Below are 22,809 nucleotides of genomic sequence, written 5' to 3'. Positions count from 1 at the left end.
ATCTACACGATTTAGCCCTTTATACACACCACACCTTTGCAAGCCTGAGTCTCTTGCCTTGAGGTGCTTGTCTGGTGGGACAGGAGCCCTGCCCATCACACATCAGAGGGTGATGCCCAAGGGACTGTGTTCTGGGCATAATATCCAGAACCAAACACTCCTTCACAGGAAATTGTGAGTCTGTGCCTCAGGTGCCTGCTATATCTTCTGTTCAAGCACAGTGAGAGGATTGCCTTTTATGCTGAACTATCTCCTGCTGCTCTAGAAGTCACAAGTCAGGGTATCGATGCCATCCTGTAGGCAGTTACAAGTTGCCATGTCTTCTTGTTGACCTAATTAGTTATTTATTGCTTTTGTATCTGCAAGACTTCTAGAACAATACAGTCCTTGGAGAATGAAATGTTTTTATAAAGTGTAACCAGCTGAATAGTGGCTCCAAAATAGAGCAATGACAGAGCATTTGTTCATCTAAGGATTCAGCGGAGGAGGAACCACGAGCAGAGTGAGCTATGGCAGCCTGACAGCTTGAATTGTCACACCAGCAGAGTTTAAGTCTTCATCATCTTTATCCCTTGAGAACATAATTAGATCTACCTATTAAAATCATAGCTAATACAATCAAAGTTTCCATACTAATTATATTTAAAAATGAAGAAATAACATATGACTAAGCAACATTGATTTCTGTCTTGTTACTCAATTACTTATCCACTCAGAAAACTGTCATTTTAACAATTCTTAAATGCATTTCTACTGATATAGAAAGGACCTCACAGGGATAAGAGTAAGTTTAATAAAGGGGGGAAGACAAGAGTGAGCAACAGAATCTGGGGAGCACAGCTGGTAAGTTCTCTCTTAAAATATTAAGCTAACAGCTACCTTTTCATTTTCATTACCAGAGTGTTGTATCTTTTCTAAAAAGAGCCCCAAATCAAAACAACAACCCATGATCCATTCATTAGTGTTTGTCCAATTTATACAACTCTATTGTAGACTAGTTCTTGTTCTTTTAAAGACTAGATTTCTCTCTCAAGGTATGCATGTGTGTATGTGTATTTTATTAATTCAAATTTCGGGGGGTTTCTTTTGTAAAAACACATCATAATTCACGTATCTTTTACTGCTTCAAGATTGTTGAAGAAGTTTGTACTTTGAAAATATAATAGTTCTTGCAATAATTTCCTGTTATTCCTTTAAGGAGCTGAAAGTAAACTAATTTGACTTCATAGTTAGCTTTAAAGGTCCAACTATTTCCATTATGTGTCAGCAAAAATGGAGCAAATGTTTTGTGTATATGTGCATGTGAAGAAAAAATTAAAAAAAAAGAAAAATATATAAACAGAAAGGAAAATCTCTAGGATATGTTGTAGTTCTTCTTTTCTTATCATGAAGCAAAAATGGCAAAAATAGGAGCATTGTTGCTATGCATCTCATGGTCCTTGCTCATGTCCCCATGGTAACTAGCAGAAGTCATTTGCATTCTGCAGAAGCATCAGGGAGATGCATGTGTGCAGCAGTTCAGAGGGATGCATGGTCCAAAGGACATGGTAAATATGGCCAGCTTTGCAAAAACCCGAAAAGGCCTCTCTCAGGATGCTAACAGAAGCCCTACTAATAAACCTTGCCAAAACCAAATTTTTATTTTAAGGATAGTTTGAACCTACAGTAAGGGGCAAAGCTCTGAAAGTTTTTGGTGGTCTAATATACAGTTCCTGATGCAGGCCCTCAAATGTTATCAGTAAGTAAAACTCTTCTGAAAGTGGAGATGCAGATTTGTGTCAACTTTAAATTTGGTGCTCATTTTACTGCATTAAAAAAGTTTAATTGATGTTTTCTTTCAGAATTGCATGCCTGTTTTCCTCCTCCCAGAAATGTCCTTCTCTCTGTTACGGATGTTCAAGAGTAATAAATATTTTTGTCTGTATGATGTATAAATATATTTTATTATAAATATGATATGTACTTTAAATATATAAGGAATGATTATGATATATGTATAGAAGTATAATTATATGTCAGTATATACTACAAATATTATATTGTTATGAATATATTTCTTTAGAAAATTCCTGTTTTCATAGGAAATGTCACTTATAACTTTTATCTATATGGGTGTTGAATTTGCACTATGAAGTTTTTACAGCAGGAATGCTATTGAAGTGGATTCTCTAAGAACTTGTCAGAAGCTCCCCCTGTGTCCAGCAAAGCCACTGCCCTAGCTCCAAGACAGCTGATTCTGGCCAAGCCCACCCCATCAGTGACAGAGGGAGCAACTCTGGGGTAATGTATTTAAAAAGGGTGAAAAACCCTGCTCAGCTGCTGCAGGAGAGAGGAGAATATGTGAGAGCAACATCCCTGAGGACCCCAGGTGAGTTCAGAAGGAGGGGCAGGAGGTGCTCAGGCAGCAGGGCTGGGATTCCCCCGGTGCAGACCATGCAGAGGCAGCTGCAGCCATGGGGGAGCACAGATCCACCAGGAGCAGGTGGGAGCCTGAAGGATGCTCTGACCCCACGGGAAGTCCATGCTGGAGCAAGTTTGCTGGCAGGAGTCGTGACCCTGCGGGGGACACACTCTGGAGCAATTTATTCTTGAAGGAGTGCACCCTGTGGGAGGGACCCATGCAGGAACAGTTAATGAGGAGCTGCAGCCCATGGGAAGGACTCATCTCAGAGGTTGGTGGAGGACTCTCTCCTGTGGGGGGAAGCCCATGCTGGAGCAGAGGAAGAGTGTGAGTCCTGCCTCTGAGGAGTAAGAGCAGCAGAGACCACATGTGATGAACTGACTGCAGCCCCCATTTCCCATTTGCTTGCACTGCTGAGGGGGAAGAGGTGGAGAATTTAGGAGTGAAGTTGAGTCCAGGGAGAAGAGAATAGTGTGGAGAAGATGCTTTTAAGATTTTATTTTATTCTCATCAGCCTGCTCTGATTTGATTGGCAATAAATGAAATTAATTTCCCTGAGTTGAGCCTGTTTTGCCTGTGATGGTAACTGGTGAGTGACCTCTCCTTGCCTCAAACCACAAATCTTTCAGTGTATTTCCTCTCCCCTGTCCAGCTGTGCAGAGGAGTGAGAGAGAAGTTTTGGTCAACCCACCACAATATGCAATGAAATCTCCTAAGAGTCCTATTTGGAAAAAAATTCAGATGAAATGCAAGGAAAATGAAATAAAGAAAGTAATAAAAAATGTACTGAGAAGAAAATAGCACTTCTACACGTTGAGGAATTCTGACCTACATTCCACGTGCTTTGTATGCAATAGCTTAGACAAGTACTGAAAAAAGGCTGAATGTTTTATATTTCTTCTATTTTTTTCAATCTACTTTCTTCTCTCTTGACTATTCTCAATGCTGAAATTCCAATTTCTTTTCTCTTTGAGGTCTTGAGGTCTAACTTCCTATTAGCCTTTAATGATGTTTCTCTCATAAAATCCCACAAGAGTCTCCTTCTTTTATTTTTTAAAAGCTGGATTTTTGAATCTAGCATTCTGCAGAGTACCTCACTCAATTGCTGACTGTTAACATTGAATTACTGTTTTTAAGCCAGTATGTGTGTGTGTATATATATATACCTGTATATCAATATATATATCTCTTTCTCTTTCATGTACTTGTACGCACAACCTCACACACAGAGCTGGGATTTACTCTCTTTTTGCCCTGGAATGACACTGTGAGGGTACAAGGCAGTGTGAGGGTTTCTCTAGAGTGAGGAAGTGGCCTTTTGTCTCCAGGAAGTGGCCACAAGAATGGTGACTACCTGGTGATCCACCACAGGTAGTCATGAGGATTATCATTATAGAAAACCTTCTCCATGGAAGAACCTCAGAGGAGATGGGACAGAGCTGATGCTTCAATGCTTTAACATGAGGAACTAACCTACACTCTCACAGCCCACAAATACCTATGTATTTGCCTAATAAATCCTGAGGCCATGTGCACCTAAGTCAAAAGATACCATTGTATGGCAAATATAGCAAACACAGCAGTTCTTTTGAATATGGTAATATTTGAACATCAGAAATATTCATATAATAGGGATTAAGAAAGAGAGAAATAATTTTTGTAGTCTTTCTCAGGATTAGCCATGCCTTAGTACATTGAGCTACCTAAGTTCTGCAAAGCAAACTTATTATTCAGGCCCTTCCCTGGCTTTAAGTTTGCTAGAAAAACCAAGTTCACTGAACTGTACATAGGAACTTTGCAGAACTGGGCTGTATTCTGAGCTGCCTCCTTGCAGAGTTTAGAACTTTAATTTTCAGCATTTGTCTTACCCAGTTTCACACCTGAGTTCATACTCTGTGTGATCAAACAACTTAGGCTGATATATTTAGATTTCACCTGCGTGAAGTTTCCTCTGTGAACTAGAGTGAAGCACATTGCTCTGTAGTTGTGCAGAATATTTGCATTCAACAGCACCACAAAAACAATGCATCTGATTTATCACCCTGCATTTCTGATTTTGTATGTGTTGCTGTGAAGAAAGAAAATAATGTTTTTTTTGATGGATCAAACCCTCCCATATTATTGCAGAAATAGTTCAAAATATTGTGTAATGCTTTCAATAAAAACATTTATTTTTGCCACCTGTGGTTTACTGACAGTTCAGGCATTCTTGATATGTACTTGAGGTAGGCTAAAAACCACTGTAAGGTGAAAGAAATGATAATGGGCTAGAAAATAAAGGTTCCAGAGCTGTAAACGCCTTGGAGTGTGTCCTTGGACAAGAAAACATGTAGATAATGCAGAGATACCGTGAGATTTCATTACCTAATGTTTATACATCACTTTGAACTAACGAAGCATTACAGTGCAAAGCATTCCTTTCAGCCGCAGCACTTCAAGGATGTACAAAGGATCAAATATCCTTTTCACTTGCACATTGAAGAGGACATCTGGTTTTGTTTTGAAGTTCTAACATCCTCTTGGCTTTTCATGTCCCTTCAAGGTTGCTTCTTACCTCTTATTGACTACTTACTTCAAGTTCCTTTTTCTGCGTCCTCGCCTTTGTTATAAAAATTGATTCAAGGTTTGCACACAGCTGCTTAACTGCTTGGAGGAAGGAATAATTCTTCCTTATTTCAAGAATATTTTACCCTGCAAGAATATCCTTGTCCAGTGTTCAGTTTCTATTATTAGAGTGGCATAGGCTTGGCTAGCATTATCTTGAGTCTACTTTGTCTAGTATGTACAGTACAGAAAAACTAAAACTATTTTTGTATCTTAGGTAAGTTACAGTGATATGTAGACAGTTTTACATAATTTACCGCTTGTAATGAGTAAATCAATATTTGCTTTTAAAAGGAACCTGCAAATGTGACTCGTATGCCATTAGTTTTCAAAGTCTGTTTCAATAATTTTTTTTTTCTTTTTGAAAGCAATTTTCAAAATTTATGAGAGGCAGAGAGTTTTTTATTTCCCAAATGATCCTCTGCTCTCATCAAAGAGTGTGTTCTAGCAAGTAATATATGCAAGATGAAAGGATCAAATTTCACCACATTGTATGGAAGTGTAGTAAAATTTACTTGCTGCGAGATTTGCAAATCTCTTACAAATGAGATTTGACTTTGCTGTTTTTATTTATTTCTATTTACTCAAGGTTTTCTATAGAAAGGCTAAAAAATTTAAACATTGTGGTACACTTTTGTTTCCTGATAGTTCAGGGATGTTTGTAGGGTATTTTCAGGGGTCCAAATCATGCTTAAAAAAAAAAAAAAAATCACCAGTAGCATAAGGTCAGTGAGATCATAAGCTTTTTTCCCAAATTGCTCATGAACAATTTGACATAGTTATGAACAATTTAAGCAGATTTTCAAACATTCAACTTAATTATTCATTTCATCTCAGTTCCAAGCCTGAATTTTCAACAACAATTTCTCCATTTTCTGTCTTGTTGCCCTCCTCCCTATTTCTCTGCATCTTTTAATGAAGAAAAATTACTTGCTACTACTGCTATCCTATTGTGTCCTGGCATTACTTCAAGAAATTATGAGGACAGGTGACACAACTCAACTCAGCAGCAAAAGGAAGGAGATACAGACTCCCACAGCTGAAAAGACTGAGGAACCACAGGATCTCTGGCAGTACAATGTTCTGGAACAGAATACAGGGACAGAAGATGCCAGGACAAATCTTATGGATGCACAGGGTGCTGAAGGGCTGAAATGAAACAACAGTCAAAATCAGATATCCAAGACACACTAAATCAGCAAAAGTACGAAAATAAAAATATTATTTTGTACATTTTAAAGCAGGGAGTTGTGAGCATAAGGAACACCAGGAGACACAACACTGAATACAGCTTGGACAGATGAGAGGCAACTCAGCTGGAGTGTACTCCAGTGACTTCTCCTTTTCCTGGAGTGCTGGCTGCAGGCACATTTTAACCACACCAGGTTCAGTTATACAGAACTTCCTTTACGGAAAACAGCTGCTGTAAGAAAGCCAGCCTGGAATTAAAGACGTTTGTTCTGTAAGAAAAAGGAAAACCCACTTGTGGCAATCAGATAAAGTTTGGCCCATTGCATAGAACCAGCTATACTTGTATTTGTCCTGCCCAATGATCCATTTGATAACAGCATTTAAGAATGAAACCCCTGTCACTTCTTGCAAAATGCATCTTTTTAGTTTCCAGGAAACATTTCTTACCTTTGCTGTGGCACATTACTTATGTCAGTAGAAAGCAGTGCCATGACTTTGGGAGTTCCACAGAAGAATAGCCCTGCCCCTGAGGAGAAGTGCTAAAGATGCGTTTTTAAAGTGTCTGCTAAGATTGGAGTTGGACATTAACAGATCATTTTTGCCACTGTCTACGCTGTTGTGATAACTCCTAAAGCAACAGCTGGTTCTACAGCCTTAAATGTTATTTTTGTTTTGGTAAGCTTAGTCTGCTCCAGCACTTCTTACTGCAGAACATGGAGCTCACACTTGTCCCTTATGCTGTGTGTGGCAGAACTGATTTGGCAGTGTAATAACTACACACCAGACTTGTTCCCATTTCAAAGGAGGTGTGACTATGATACTTCATACACTTAAATATTCATAATAACCTCGTGGAAGATTTGCTTTAGAGACACAAAAAAAATAAGCAGGAGGGAGAAAAAAGGAATTCTTCCATGCATCTCACCAAATTTCTGTGTGGTATGATGGGAAAGGTCACTGGACTTTACAACTGCTTCAAAAATATTGCTATGCTTAGGTGTCTAACACTCTTGAAAATCCATTTCAGGGGAAAAAAAAGAGACATATCAGTATCAGATATTTTGAAAATATGGTAAATATGAGTTTTGTAAATGGTTTTCATTTTAACATTTGCCTGGGTCTCAGCTTGTCTGGATGGGAAGGCAGTGAAGTCCTTTCCCAAATAAAACAGCAGGAATTAATATTTTGTCTGCCCAAAGATGCAGGTCTTCATAAACAGCATTTAAGTTTTATGGGTTAATAAAGGTTGAAGAAGAATTTAAAAAAAAAAAAATTAAAAAAAGTTAAAAAGAAAAAAACCCTGTTTGTAACATCTGAAGTTTCATGACATTTCAAGCCTTGTACTGGAGATTATCCATGTACAGGGATCTGGGAGTTATGGGAGATTTCCCTTGCATAATCAGAGGCTTCTGGTCTCAGCTGCTGAACAGTTTTATCAACACTGTTCAACACTTTATTTCCATATTTAAATTTCAGTTGCAGGTATTTGCCCCATGCAGTTTGGTTATCAAGATCAGTAAGAGATTTCTTCTATTTAATTGAGTTCTGCCTGTAAAAACTGTCTTACAGAGCCAGGATGCATTCCTAAAGTGCTCCACACCTTCTCTTCTATTCATCTCTTTTTCCTTTTCTCCTTGGTTAGGATACAACTTTGTGGACTATACAACAGAAAAAAAATACTGAGCAGTGGTTTACATCTGTGGCCTTGCATGTTTTCATTAGATATAAAAAGTTGTGTTCTTATAACTTGTGGATGTTTTCAAAAGAAGTGATAATTTTTCTCCTGCAGAAAAATGTTACTAAATTAACACTTTCTAAGTCAGCTTACAATGGTCCTACCAGGAAAAATGCTTAAGAATAGAAATCCAGTGACTGGTAATCTGTAAAACTTCCATCCATTCTTAACAATGTTAATTTCTTTAGGCATCTTTAATTAATTACTGCTGAAACTTTGGAAGAAAGTGTGGGGTAAGAGTTAGGTTACCACTGCAAAATTCACTCTTCCGTATCATTCCTCTGGTAAATCAACTCTATTTATTGTTTTACTGATCCTTCCATGCTTTTCTTTTGTTCAAACAAGCCATTAAACATATTTTTAATGAAAACCTTTTGGAACGCTTAACGACAGTTACTTACCTTTCATTGCCATTATCCACATGACTAACTGCTTTTGTAAAAGAACAAATAAAAGTTATCAACTTACACTGGGAAATTATGGTGAGCATCAGGGTCAGACACAATGCAAAGGAAAAGGCCTTTGCAATTTGCAAAGAAGCAATTTTCCTTTGAAGAAATTAGAATATCTTAAAAATGTATTCTAAGCATAATAGGCAGGCAAGAAGTAATTCTAACAAATGCTAAAATAAATGAAAATATTATTTATCTATTAGGCAAAATTAAACTAGCAAAATGAATCAAATATATAACCATATTTTTCATATTTCTGTGAATTAAATAACATATTAAAATTTTGTTAATTATATATTAGGTTGCAATATGTTTGACCATATGTTTTCTTCCCTTAGAAAATAAATAAAATGTTTGAATTCATAAGTAGTTTATACTGGCAAATTTAGAATTACAAAAAAATAGATTTGCTTTTCTCCTTGGTTACCTTTCAAAACCTTTAAAATTATTCCAAACATCCCCAATGTTCTCTGCCAGCAGGCTAAAAACCAAGACGTAATCTTTCTAAATTCAATTTTAGTCTGATGTTTAGCCACCAGAGGCTCCTACTAGGACTGCATGAGTTATCTCTTTGATAAATATATCATCCACAAAAAAAAAAAAAAAAAAAAAAAAAAAAAAAAAAAGCTTTTGGGCAACCAAAAAATGCTAATAGCAAAGAATGAACACAATTAATTTAAGGAACTAATGAATTGTTTGGCCTGTGTATTCAGCAAATTCTCATGAATAACAAATATTGATTCATGGATAGTCTGCTATTCTGCTATCCAAAAAAAGAGACATCTATAATGCATATTTTTAATAATGAAAATCTAAGTTGCAGTGCTCACAGCACTTTTCACTTTTGACAACTCTCTTACAGAAAATTTAATTTTATCTGTTCTGAGATATCTTAGTATTCCTGTTGAGAATTCAGAATTCAGCGGCTTAATTCTGCCTTTAAATTGGCAGTAGGTATGGTTTTATCCAAAATAAAAAGTGATTTACATATTTCTTCTGTTCTGGGCAACAAATAAAGTTTTGTGAGTCTCTTGAAACAAATCCCAGGGGCATCTGACTTTTGGCTTCATATATATTAGACTAGGAAACATAACATCTACTGTTTATTTCTTTTAGAAAAGTGAATTAATTTAATTAAATCTTTGCTTTTGGCACAGAATACGTGGCTGTAAGCAGTTAAGTGATGTTCAACCCTATTTGTTTTTCTGTGCAACTGCTTGACTTCGAAGAAGATGTATTAGAGGAAAGAATTGGGCTTTTTTTGCCTTCCAACTACATTTTGAATTAGTATGTGCTTAATATATGGCAATTTTATTATGGGGAAAATACATTGTACAAATTGACACAAGGAAGTTTTCTGAGTTGTGATGAAATGTGAAAAACTGTATGTTCTGTCCCCTGAGTTATTCTCCAAGCTGCTACCAAAAACAGAACAGCAATGTACAGAAATAGCCATGTAGTACATAACTACACTCTGTTCTGGAGCCTAAAATGAAAATTAATTCTATGTTCCTGTGCACAAGTGTTTCCTTATGATTATTAATGCAGCTGTATCACTTGTGGGAATTTCTCCAAAGTGTTCATCTTGTTAACAATTCTTACCCATGTTAATCTGCAGATATCTACCAAACAGCAGTGAGCACCTGGGAACCCCTGGCTTTAAATCTTCTTTCTGTTTAATGTCTGCACTGTTTCAGAGACTCTTATAATGCACTGGAATTTTAGATTGCTTCAGTCTGTCTTTTGCTCTAAGGAGATGGCAGACTCTCTTCTGTAGATTGTGGACAAATACCTGGTCTGTTGATGTTGTCAGTACACAACTGTTAATGTTCAAACAAGGACCTGCTTGCTACTGGCCAGTGCAAGGGGCAGGATGAGGGAATGTGGGACAGTTTCTGACATCTGAAACAAAGAGAGGAGGTTGCTCTCATATCAGTGCTGTGGGGTTTGTGGGCTGAACCCCTTTGGGATCATCCCTTCCTAGGACAGCTGAGCTCCCAGAACTGGGGCCTCTCACCTTCCAACTGGAAAACAGTGCCCATACTCAAAAAATTAAACTTATCCACAAGAGGGGTCACTTCTAGATACAATAACACCATTTCATCCTCCACTTAAAATCCTGTTTTAAAGTTTTTTTCCTCTGTAATAAGCATATGGCATACTTTCCCCAGGAATCAGGTACAATCCATGAGTAAAGAACTGTGAATGCTGAATGTTGCCAGACAATAAATTATACATTTGGCATCACTGGGAGAAAGACACAGGACAGCTAGACCTGAGGTAGCAAATCCCCACATGGGTTTAGCCATATTTTTCAGCTGTAATTTTGTGTATTGTCTGCAGAGGGACTGACCCAGCAGCTCTGCCAGACATCACAAAATGAATCCAGACAGAGATTATCTGCTTTAACTAGGAAAGATATCATGACTGGGAGAGAAGAAACCCTTCAGAAACACTGGGAAGTAAGGCTACACCTTAATGTAGTACTACACAAATCAATGTAAAGCTGTGGAAACCCTCAGAACTAATTCGGAGGCAGAGAACAGTCTAGGAATAAAAATAAAATTACATAGTTTATTAGTGCTATTTTAAAAGGAAAAGCGAGTTATGCCCTCAGTAGAGGAGAAGGCAACTATTCCTTTTTTCACCTGGATTTCATATCAATTATACTTGACCTTACTAATAACAACATATTTATAGTAGTGTTGGTATGTGCTCATTTGGTTTCAAATATCTCGTACCAAATTGCCATGATATATTAGTTGACCTTTGAGCTTCTAACTTTCATATTCATGGGTATGTAACATATAATGAAAAACAAATATGACATTACAGGTTACTGGGAAAGTTTTGCAAAGGAATTTTTCAGCATAAATTCTACATGTGATCCTGAGTTCTGAGGAAAACGAAGTTGACATTTAGAATTTTGTAATTGGCTTTCATGGTTTAATTTTTGTCTATCTTTTGGTTCTGATGCATGCAGCAATTGACACTAATTCTAAAAGGACTGTGGCTACTATTAAAATCTGAGGAAATTTTCCAGACAGCAAATAACAACGTCTGCATTACAGTGGCCTTCTCTCCTTTCTAGGTGTGTAGTTCTCTGTTGCTGCCAGGAACCACCATATTTTATTTTTAGAATCGCTCTCCCAGGAGCACTTTTTTATCTGTCTGTTCTGGCCTGTTCGTGGACAAGAGAAAAAGAACCAGACATATAAAATGCACATGAAATCAGCAATGAAAGAAATGAACAAGATAAAAAGAAGTCATCGAATTCTATTGTGTAGATTCCTTATTTCCCAATATGACATTTTTTTAGTAGTAGTAGGATTCACAATAGCTACTTCCCAGTAACTTCTGTGAGAGTGCAAGTTTATCTTGCTCTCATCTGCTATGTTGCTGGGATTTTTCCCTAAGAGTTAAGAATGGCACAGACTTTTTTATTAGATGAAAGTTGCTGCATAAATAAAAAGCTTGCATGACTTGGTTTAAAATAACTGTTTTCATTTATACTGCATTTTATTCGCAATTTACTCTATCTATTCTGTCTTTCCAATGGAATAATTTCTTACTAAAAGGAGAGAGAAAAAAGTGAATTGAATTTCATTATTGTACCAAAGAAGCATTTCATGAATATATTCAATCTGTGCTAATGGATTTTAACACATTTTTACTATCCTACAATGAACTGCTCATAAAGTTTTTAATTACCAAAGCAGTATCCAAAAGTATACTGCAGAGAGGTGCAGAGTTATAAAATAGATTATTCCTTTAGACATTTAATCTTCACTCACTAATGCATCTACAGGTGTCTGTGTTTAAATAATATAATAGCTAATTCTATAAATATATATAATTCAGCTAAATTGCTGTTCCCAAAACAAGTTAGTATCATTATTTTTCAGTTAAAGAAATTAGAGAGTAGCATGTAGCTCATATATCCCTTATATTCATGACTCAGTACAGCCAGAGCTGTGCACAGTGTAACTGTTTAAAACCAAATAACATCCAGACAATAAAAGAGTAAATTCCTTCCTCCTTCCCTTGATGGTGCACTGTTTGCCCCATAGTGGGCTGGTACTGTACAGTGTGACACAGGACACTCATTGAGGTTTATGAGTTATGTTGCATTTGCTGAAAAATATTTTTAGTTTATATCATGCAGGCTTCAAGCTGTGCTACTTCCAAACTGATCAGTAATATTACCCTTGCCTTTACCCAAGTTAAAATGTTAATCAAATGATGAGAGGAATACAAGTCTTATTTCTCTGTGTAATCTAAATGAAATTAAAACAAAAACCTCTAATATCTGTGATATGGCTCTTTGACAGGTGTTGGTCATCTGGCAGCTGAACTTGAGCTGACAGGACCCAGGTGGCCCAGGCCAGTGGCATCCTGGCCTTATCAGCAACACTTTGGCCAGCAGGACCAGGGCAGTGATCATCACCCTGGCACTGGTGAGGCCACACCTCAAACCCTGTGTGCAGTTTTGGGCACCTCACTACAAGAGAGGCATTGAGGGGTTGGAGTGAGTCCAGAGAAGGGCAATGGAGCTGGGGAGGGTCTGGAGCACAAGTGTGATGAGGAGCAGCTGAGGGAGCTGGGGGTGTTTATCCTTCAGAGAAAGAGGCTCAGGGAGACCTTATTGCTCTCTACTGCTACTTGCAAAGAGGCAAGGTGGAGGTCAGGCTCTTCTCACAGGTAACAAGTGATAGGAAAATAGGACAGAGCCTCAAGTTGTGCCAGGGGAGGGTTAGATTGGATGATTGGAGAAATTTATTCACTGGAAGAGTTGTCAAACATTGGAACAGACTGCCCGGGGAAATGGTGGAATCACCATCCCTGGAGGTATTTAAGAGATCTGTAGTTGTGGCACATAGGGACACGTTTAATGTTTGGACTCGAGGATCTTTTCCAGCCTGAGTGATTCTATTCTATGAAGCTGCCTCTGCCCTGACCCAGGCAGACCTCCCATACTGCTGGTACCTTAAAAGCATCATTCAGGCTTAGGCTCTGATCAGACAGATAAGTCCTCTGTGCTCCTTCCCCAGTTGTCATTCAGGGAGGACACACGTTCCTATTGCTCCTTAAATGGGACCATATTTCTATCATGAGAATACACTTGAATGGTTCCCTGCCTGTGGCCAGGTTGCTTGTTAGTGTGAGGTCTGGTCAGAAGTGGAACTGTACATTCCAGGTAAGCTGAACAGAGGGTGCTCACAGTTTGCTTGAGGCACAGAGTGCATGTGAGATATAAGAACTCTTCTCCTCTGTATTACAGACTATTACAGTCCATCCACTTCTTTCTCCATTAAACCTAATTACTCATGTTTGATAAAGCATTTCTTACAGGAAAAAAAGAAAATGTATAAATTGAAATACATTAAGACACCTAGAATTGTTCCCTTCAGTAAACCTTCAAAAAGAATGAAGAAAGATCATATTGGATGATGGTCTCAAAGATAACCCAGACATAATCAAACTAATGTTATTTTAGCTCTGTAATTAGCTAATGTGTCCTTCACACCTTTGATATTTTCTTGTTTGGTCTGGAATAATATTTAATAATCCAAGAATAAAACCAAGAATGAGATACAGCTTGTGGGGAAATGTGGATGGAATATTGTATGTGTTTGGACTTACAATACATTTACACTTCCATGTAAATCCCAGGGAATCTCTTCCACAGCCAGGAACAGAGCAGATGTTGAAGAATGAAGGAGACTTCTTGAAAAAACAACAGCATTTTGAGAGCAAAGACAGATGAGCTTCTTGCTCCCTTGGGGGGAGAACAGAATTGTTTTCTCACTGTATAAGCCTCAATCTTTAACTGATTCTCTGAAGCAGATGCCTCTCTCTGAAGAAACTGAGATACAGCACTAAAGTTGTTGTTTTTTTCCTTATCATCTGCAATGAGTCGGATGTAGTTTGACTTTCTCAGCTTGAAGTAGAGATGTAGCAACTTAAAGTCTCTCCCCTAGCAGTACACTCAATATTATCGTTCTCTATATGAGAGAAAGTGCCTTCAGGTTCTTCCATTTCAACAAAATACAGAAACTCTCTTCTTGAGATGATGACAGAAGTCTGCAATACCCAAAACCTGAAAATGCAGTTAGGTGCATTTTTTTAATATTGAGAATGATGATATCTTACAGACTTTGTATTATGTGTTTTGCATGTTTTCGTGCAAAACATCAGCAGTAAGTGTTCATTGTCGTCTGACTCCTTTGAATTGCAATTGCTGATCCCACCTTTAGCAGTTCATGGTTACTTGTACAAGTCAGTTTCAGGACCAGACTCCTCATCCTCTGAGCAGAGAGTGACAGTCACTGCAGTGACAGCTGCATTCTATGCCCAGGAAAGGGTTGGGGTTTATCTTCATTCAGCTGATGAAGGGTCTTAACTGCTGGGATGTCTGAGATGTTTCCTTTGTGCCTATAAAACGTAACTGATAGTACTGAACACACCCAGTGGTGGATTCAGTGCTGTAGCAGCGTCAGGGAGGTGCCAGATAACCCCGTGGGGACAGCACACAGCCGGTGTGGAGGGTGCAGCTGAAGCCCTGGATGTGTCTGGGATCAGATGGCAGCTCTGGGATGCAGGGAGCTCTGGTATCAGATGGCAGCTCTGGGATGCAGGGAGCCACGGCCTCAGGCACTGAGGATGGCTCAGCACCGCCTGCCCCATCCCCAGCTGCACACAGGGACAGAGGAGGCTGCAGGGACAGCGAGCAGTGATGCTGGCTTTAGTGAGCCAGCAGCCAGGTTCTCCCTGTTAAATCAGCACCTTTTCAGATGAGAATCCCAAAGCAAGCTGCCAGAAAAGTGAAGACTGAAAATGCTGACCCAGCCTTCCTACTAAAAAAATGCAGAATTTTTTGCGTGTTTTTGCATGCAGCACCTGACCAGTGACAGGATGGCAACAGTAATGAACCTACAAGTCTTTAGGAGGTTAAATGAGAAACTTGACAGCCAGCTGAAACAGGAAAAGGTCAAAACTGAGCTAACGATAATCACCAAAATGGGAATTTGAATAGAGCTCTGATGTTAATGCTCTTACACTTTTAATAAATGCCATAGGATTTCTAATTACCACAGTGTCCAGGAGCTCCACTTGTTCTTTTACAATGGTAATGAGTACAGCAGAGTAGTCCCTACTAGCACTATGCCAAGGCAGATGCTCAGAAGTTAATCACTGGGGTAAAATGCCTCTATTCCTAAGTCCTCTGTTTTGATCTAGTCATATTTAAAGAAAGTTAAATTTTGTTACTTTAGCACAGATTAGAAGGAAAACTCATCTAGTAGGTATTTATTTTATAAAAAATATACCCAACTTTTATTTATTTCAACTTCTGTTTAGTAACATTACATTAAGAAACGGCCAGATTTCCATGAGTTTGATGTGATCTTGTACTACACTGAGCCATGTGTGGGTTTAAGTTACTTTGACCTGAGCAGAAAAATAAAAGAGGATACTTTTGCTTAAGGCTTTGCGGTTGCTGTTGTTGCTTGGGTTCTTTTAAGTCTGTCATTGCTGAGGTGTAACTTAGCAAAGACTTGTGATGCTCTGGGTTTCCATGGGAGCTATGTTTTATTTTGGTACAATGAGAAGCACTAGGACAATGCAAGGAACAATAATCCACGGTTTTAAAGAAGATGGCTTTTTCCCGAAAGGCTTGATTTGGGGGAAACATTATCATGAAGAGAGGGATTGTTTCTCTTGTTAACTACAGAATTGTCTGGATCAAAAGTTGTCTAAATGTAGTTTTTGTTTACCTTTACTGAATCTTTGTTGTGCTAGCTGTTCCCAATATTCTTTCTGCATTTTCATGCTGCTAATGTTTTTATGTAAGCTTTGCTATTTTGAGAGCATGAAAGCAGTGCAGTTCCGGCTCTGTAATTAAAGGGCTTCAGTGATCTCTTTTCTCTCAGCTGCTGCTCATGAGACTGAGAAAGGAAGGACACAAGTCACAGATAATACAGAGCAAAACTTTAATTTATCAAAACCACCAGTCTTCAGGGTTATGTGCGTGATAAAACTGAAGTCTGTCTACAAAGCATGGTAATCTAAAGGAGAATCTGTGGAGTTTTCCACAAACTGTGGTAAGAGTTGCAAATATAATTTGGCAGCTCGTCTTTCTTGCTTTTAAAGTGAAGAGAGTGCCCATTACAGGAGGATGTGAGAAGCCATGAAAAATATGGTACTGATACTGGTGACATAGTATGATGTGTAATGTCTGTGAGTCAGCACTTCTGCTGAAATTGATTTACATACATTTGCCAATACTGAGGTGGTTTGCCACGTAGCCCAGGTGAATTGGAATTCCATTGTAATTTGGAGAATTATTATTTTTAGGGGATATGAAGGAGATTAATGAAACATGGCTGATTATAAGGCAGCTATATCATTACAGTGTACTGCAAACTGGTTTTATACTGCTGAAGCAGGAACATCAAACTGAATCATGTCAGAGGTTCACTAAGGACAAAAGAAGTTCCCAAGATGTGCCTAGATAAACTGTGGAACAACTTTTCCAGGATATTTTGCATGTCAGAAAGATTTGCATACTAAAGGCACCTTTGAAATAAATTCTCAGAAGTGAAATGCTCATCAGCACAAAGAACCTCAGCTGGCTTGTCTCTGAGCTGCAAGCTGGAAGAGTTAATGACAGAAGTGTGGCACAGGTTTATTCTGTTCTGTTCCCCTCCTAGATTAGCTGCTCTTACTTCCCACTGTGGGGGGCACAGTAGTGGACTAGATGGACCACCCACCTTTGTGTTTAGAGACTGTCTGCAGAAAGAATGGAATAGGTAAACTGATCCTCATTCAGAATGAGATGTGAAACATCAGGTTTCTGCTTTGTGCCCAGGACAGGATTTCGGTGTTCTTACACTGATAGCAAGAGCTGAATGAAAAATCAGGCCCTATTACCTGTGTCTTTTGAACTTCTATCATTTCAATCAGCAAACCTCTACAAAGTACTTATAAACTGTAAAACACTGCAAAAAATAAGAAAGCAGATATGTAAATCAGACATTGCATGATAAGAACAAATAAAAAGAAGAGTAGGTGATTTCTGATAAAAAAATCTCATAATCTTATTCAGTTTTAGGAGGAAGAATGGTGGAAATTCTGAAGTAAAAGGAAAAAGTTGAATTGGTGCCAAACACCTGCCAGTATTTAGTGTAGAAATAGAAAGACTATAATTGAAACAAAAATTAACACTTTCTAATTAATAATTTATCAGTTTACAGGAGATGAAACTGAGGCATATGTAGAAGAATTAGGGATTAGGACACATGAATGTGCATGCACACAGACAAAACGGGAATGAGGCAATAAGTTCAGCATAAAGTAATGTGGGTTGAAAACTTGTCTGTTACCCAGTAAAATACAGACTTAGCAAAAGATTATTATAATGAGGATTTCAAACTCACATGCCTTCAATTATTTTTTGGTTTATATGTAAATACAAATAGTGCTTTCTGGTGATGATAAGCACATATCTGTCCATGGTATGCTAAGTGCAAACTGAAAACGCTGGTTTCAGCTCCTTTGGTGATTGTTATTATGGGCTGTAATTTTACTCTGTGTCCAATTGGTTTTCTGGTTTCTTGTATAAAAGTGAGATACAGCTGTGTTTTACTACTTCACATTGTCTCTTTAGTTCTATGATTAAACAGTATCTGCAATATTTATTAATATAGCACTTATCCATCTCCTAAATGATTAATAAAAAACATTGTACTTCTGCTGTTAATTTGGACCACAAATGTCTTGTAGCTGTTATTATCTGTGAAATCAGCGAGTGACCGAGCATTTTCAGGAAGCAAACCTTGTGACAGCATCTTTACTTAGGGGAGAGTAATTTGAGATGATCGACTAAAGATCACATCTCATAACTCTATAATAACGTATTTACACAATTACTGTAATGACTCAAGAGAAGGCATTAAGAATCATTGAGGAAATTACATGTGTTTTTTAAGTTTTAAATTTTAATTATCTTGTTCTGTAATGGACTGCAGCGTCTGCAAACTAGCCATCATGTACTTTCCATCTCTAGAAAGCACACAGAACATTTCAGTAACTGCATACGCAGGTTTATTTATTTTAGTGTTGAAAAGTGAAAGAAAAAAAAATAAGAACACAAATGGAGCTTTAATCTTTAGAGTAACACTATTTTCTTAACTAACATCCTTGCGAATGAGCATAGTAAATTTGAACAGTATGTGTTTTCACCATCTGTACTCCAATAATGAGAGCAGCCACCAAGGGAGAATAGGGTATTAAAGTATAGCAGGAAGCATCAGTCTGCTGCTCTTAGCTGAATTTTCATCTTTTAGGTGCCTTGGTCTTAATTTATGCTCCATTCTTAATTAAATTGTCTTCCTGACATGACTCAGAAGCCTTACTTTCTGTGCCTCAGCCTTTATTTCTTCACCCTTGATTGATAATGAATGTTCTTTGCCATCATATATTGTTTGGGTTTTGTGAAAGACAAGCTGAGTTCCTATGGACTGCTGCAGTCTGATTGCATAGATGAGCTGTGTTGATTAGGAAAAGACATTCAGTTAGTGTTATCAACTATTATGTCATGCTGGAATCTTACTCTTCAAGAAGTTTTTCATTAACTCCCCTTTTAACCAATCAACATCTATCTAAAATTAAAGGTAGCTGACTAGTGAAAAAAATCATCTTTAGTCATTCATCAGTGGAAAAAAAAATGGCAGCAAGCAGCATGAAATTAAACTTCTGCAATGAAAAATAATATTTAATTTAATTTTGTGCACAAGTAATTACTTTTCAGTTCTTGCCACTCTTGAAGTAGGTTTAATTTTTGTCACTGCTGATTTCAAAGAACAAGAAAACAGCAGGCTGCTGAGATGTCATTCCAGCATTTTGGAAAAGGTTAGGATGGATCAACAGAGGTGCAGGAAGAGTTAAATGTCATCAGCAGGAGAAGTGGTGAATGAGGGAAAATTATGAAAAGGTAGATTTAATTACAAATACAGCATGTATGGTGCAAGACAGGCTAGCTACTTTACTGAAAAAGTACTTTTTTCAGCACATGACAGCTCAGGAATTACAGATTTCAGAAATGTTGTAGTGCTTCTAATGAGTGGATGCAAGGCTCTTGACAATGGACATGCCTAGGCAGAAATATTAACTTTTATTACACTTGCTTATTATTATCAGCAGAATGTGCCAACACTTTTGATGTTGTCACATGCAAAATATGCTGCAACATGAAAGTGGTTTGTAATTTTCTCTGTGGCATGGCTCAGTCCAAAAAGACATGCTGTTAGAACCCATCTTTAATATCTTGATGATTCCAAAATACAAAAATAAACCACCAAAACCAACCACTCCAACAACCAGCAAATAAAAAAACCTGCCAAATTAAATCACAACTGGCAAGAACTGAAAAATTGTGTTGTTGGAAAATAAATAAATTTAATTATTTTTTAGTGTAATCTTTTGCAAACAGTTTTATCAAAACATCTTGATGCTGTAGTTGCTTTATTCATGCTTGCTACATCACCAAGCATAAATGATGAGGTCTGTAATGGCAATTGTATATATATGTCTAAAAGAATGAGAGAAATTTTGTGTGTATGTCTGTGTATGTACATGAAGTATTTATTACATCTGGTAAAAAGGAGCAAACCAAAGTTTCATCATGGCATTTTCATGTCATTCACATGGGTCATCTGCAAATGTGAAGCCCATACAATCCAAGCTAACCAGAAAATGGCTTTCAGAACTTTTAATTTCCTGTTTGGAAAACAACTGGAGAAATGCCAGTGCTTTTGCTTTTCTCACTTATTTGCTATAGGAGAGGTGAGATTGCAGGATTTGAGGGTTGGCTTTGGGCAAGGATGGAAACATGTCCCAGTCACTGCTGATTTCTGCCCTGCATTTGCCCAGCATAGTCAATTCTTTGTCTTCCATTTGTGGATTCTTAATCCAGGCCCATTTTCTATGCCCATCCATGTCTAAACTTCTCTGGGATCTCAGAAAATTATGTGGAATACCTCTACCTCACTCACTAAAGGATACTTTACAACAGCCCACTCTCAAGGTGTTTGAGCCTTTAGCCAAGTTCCTGCATGCTCAGCTGGAAATGCAGGTAGCATTCATTTGCACGGGTTTTCTTCATACAGTGTAAGAAGCAGGTATTACAGGAGGACAGTTAATTCCAAACACAGAGTTACTCCATTGTTATGGCTTTTTCCCGGCCGATACAGAGTCTTTCACCTTCCACCGGTCTAGCTCAGGTGTTGGGATGATATTCCTCTGGGCCTTAGCCACAAAGACGTAGATAAGATATCAAAAGAGGCTCTTTCCCCTGATAAAGTTACAGGTTTATTTCTCGTGGGTAGTGAGTGAAAAGGGCAGAGAAAAGAGCGGGGGAAGAGAGAGAAAAGAGGGGGAAGAACAGGGTAAAAGCGTGGGGGGGGAAAAGAGAACGGGGGAAGAGAAAAAAGGGGAAAAAGAAAGAGCGGGATAAGAGATCTGGGGAAAAAGGAGATGCGGGAAAGAGTGGGGGAAAAAATGCGGGAAAGAGAGCGGGAAAGAGTGCAGGAAAGAGAGAGGGGGAAAAAATGCGGGAAAAAGAGCGGGAAAGAGTGCAGGAAAGAGAGAGGGGGAAAAAATGCGGGAAAGAGAGCGAGGTCAGCGGGTCCTGACCTTTTCTAGGGTCTGGAAAGGGGGGGCGGGGAGAAATTGGATCCCAGCCAGCTCTGTGTGGCCAGGAAGGGAGAGGGACCAAGATACAGGGCACAGCAGGGGTCACGGGATGTACCATTTACAATGTATCTAGGGAACGCAACACTCCATGACACATGGAAATCCCAGAGGTGGGTGATGTTTCTACCAGTTCTACCAGGACTGCATTTGTGCTATCTTCAGGGGTACTATGAATGTTCAAAACACTGTGGTTGGGATGCCTCTGGCTTAGATTAACTCTGTGGCTGAAGACAGATCTGCTTATGTTTGCTGAGATGTGCTAGAGCAGAAGTTGTTTTCTTCTTAATGGGAAACTGCCTAAGATATTTTGTGGTGTTGTCCTGGATTTAAACATGGCTTCTGATGTTTCTTCATTTCATCTATTTTATAGCAAGGAAGAATAAAGTCAATGGAGATGAGGCTGCTTCTCACAGGCCAACTTTTACCATGATTCAAAAGATTAGGAAATGACAATTTTTCTTCCAACAAAACTGATGATTATGACATAGGTATACAAACGAGTAAGAAGGGAAAAAACAGACAAAAATCCTGCCCCAACTCAAAAAAAAACCCCAAAAACAAATGCATAAACAAATGATATGTTGTGCCTAGAGAGAATAAGGCAGCTGTAAAGCAATGAAGAGATGATCTGCTCACTGCCCTAGCCTGCTCTGCAAACTTGGCAAGATTATCACATTTGTTGCTTTTGCTATCTGTTTAAATGAGAAGCTATTTAAGCTGTTCTGTCTCTTTTGCTCTTTGCATAAAGCCTGCTGCAATACAAGAATTATCTTAGAAGGAGCCCTCTAGAAATAATGAGGTAGAATAATCATCAGCAGAGTCTAGTACATTCTGCTTTATAGCAACGAGCTTCTTCACAGCTTTCAGACATTGCTTCCTTTGTCCTCTACAGTCATTAATAGTTTTTTCCTTTTGCAACCTCCTAGATGCTCAGACAGTTTTTAGTTCACAGACTGCCACCTAAATGTTGGTGATGTGCAGTAACCATGATTTTCTTTATAATTCTCATATTTCTTTCCCAAACATGTTATTGGAATTGCTCAGGAATGCTTTGGTACTGTACTAAATTTGAAGCAACTTTTGTTTCAGGGGGTACATTTAAGACCAGTACTGCATGTTTGATTATAATTAGAATTTTCAGTCATGTAAGCTTTGAGAGTTGTCTTATTTTAAAAAATATTAAAATTTGGCTCTGATGAGTATCATCCTTTTTTTTTTTTCAATTTTAAAGAAAGAGCTTTGAATGTTTCTCTCAGCTCCAATAGCCCTATAACTTAAGCTTGTAGACTATAATGTGATTTTATAGTCTGCTTTCCATTTTGTTTTTATTCTAAGTCTTGGTAAATTAGTCAAAAGTGTTTGTTTTTTTTTTTTTAATAGCAAGCCGAGATTAAACTGTTTAAGAGGAGCAAGAATTTCAAACTGCTATCAGAACAATGAAAGAGGACTGAGAAAAAAATTCCTACTGTGAAGCTAAGAAATAAAAATGGCTTCTGCATAGTTTCTAAACAGTCTTGTAGCTGCTGCTAATTTCCTTCTTAGCTGTAAAGTCCACCATTGCTGAAGGGAGGAATACAACTGTAACAGACTGTTTGGCCAGAGCAAATGAAAATACAAATGGGATGGTATTTAGGCATGTTGTAATGAGTAGACAGGGAATTGTCAAAGCATGA

At 38.1% G+C, this 22,809-nt stretch overlaps 1 long non-coding RNA gene across 8 annotated transcripts in view; it reads left to right on the top strand.

Moving 5' to 3' along the window:
• The first annotated feature begins 254 nt into the window (after nt 1-254).
• LOC148224954 (uncharacterized) overlaps nt 255-22,809 on the top strand; it is a 68,223-nt gene continuing 45,668 nt past the window's right edge. For 5 of the 8 annotated variants that reach the window (XR_015801798.1, XR_015801801.1, XR_015801799.1 and 2 more), the window contains exon 1: nt 854-2,368. This is a non-coding gene — a long non-coding RNA (uncharacterized LOC148224954). The other 3 variants (XR_015801802.1, XR_015801797.1, XR_015801804.1) reach the window with 3 other exon arrangements.

The sequence above is a fragment of the Sturnus vulgaris genome, chromosome 2 (assembly GCF_052056855.1).
Source record: "Sturnus vulgaris isolate bStuVul1 chromosome 2, bStuVul1.hap1, whole genome shotgun sequence".
In the NCBI taxonomy this organism is placed as follows: Eukaryota; Metazoa; Chordata; class Aves; order Passeriformes; family Sturnidae; genus Sturnus; species Sturnus vulgaris.
The sequence above is the reverse complement of the archived record's forward strand: the minus strand, read 5'-3'. Positions and strand labels throughout refer to the sequence as shown.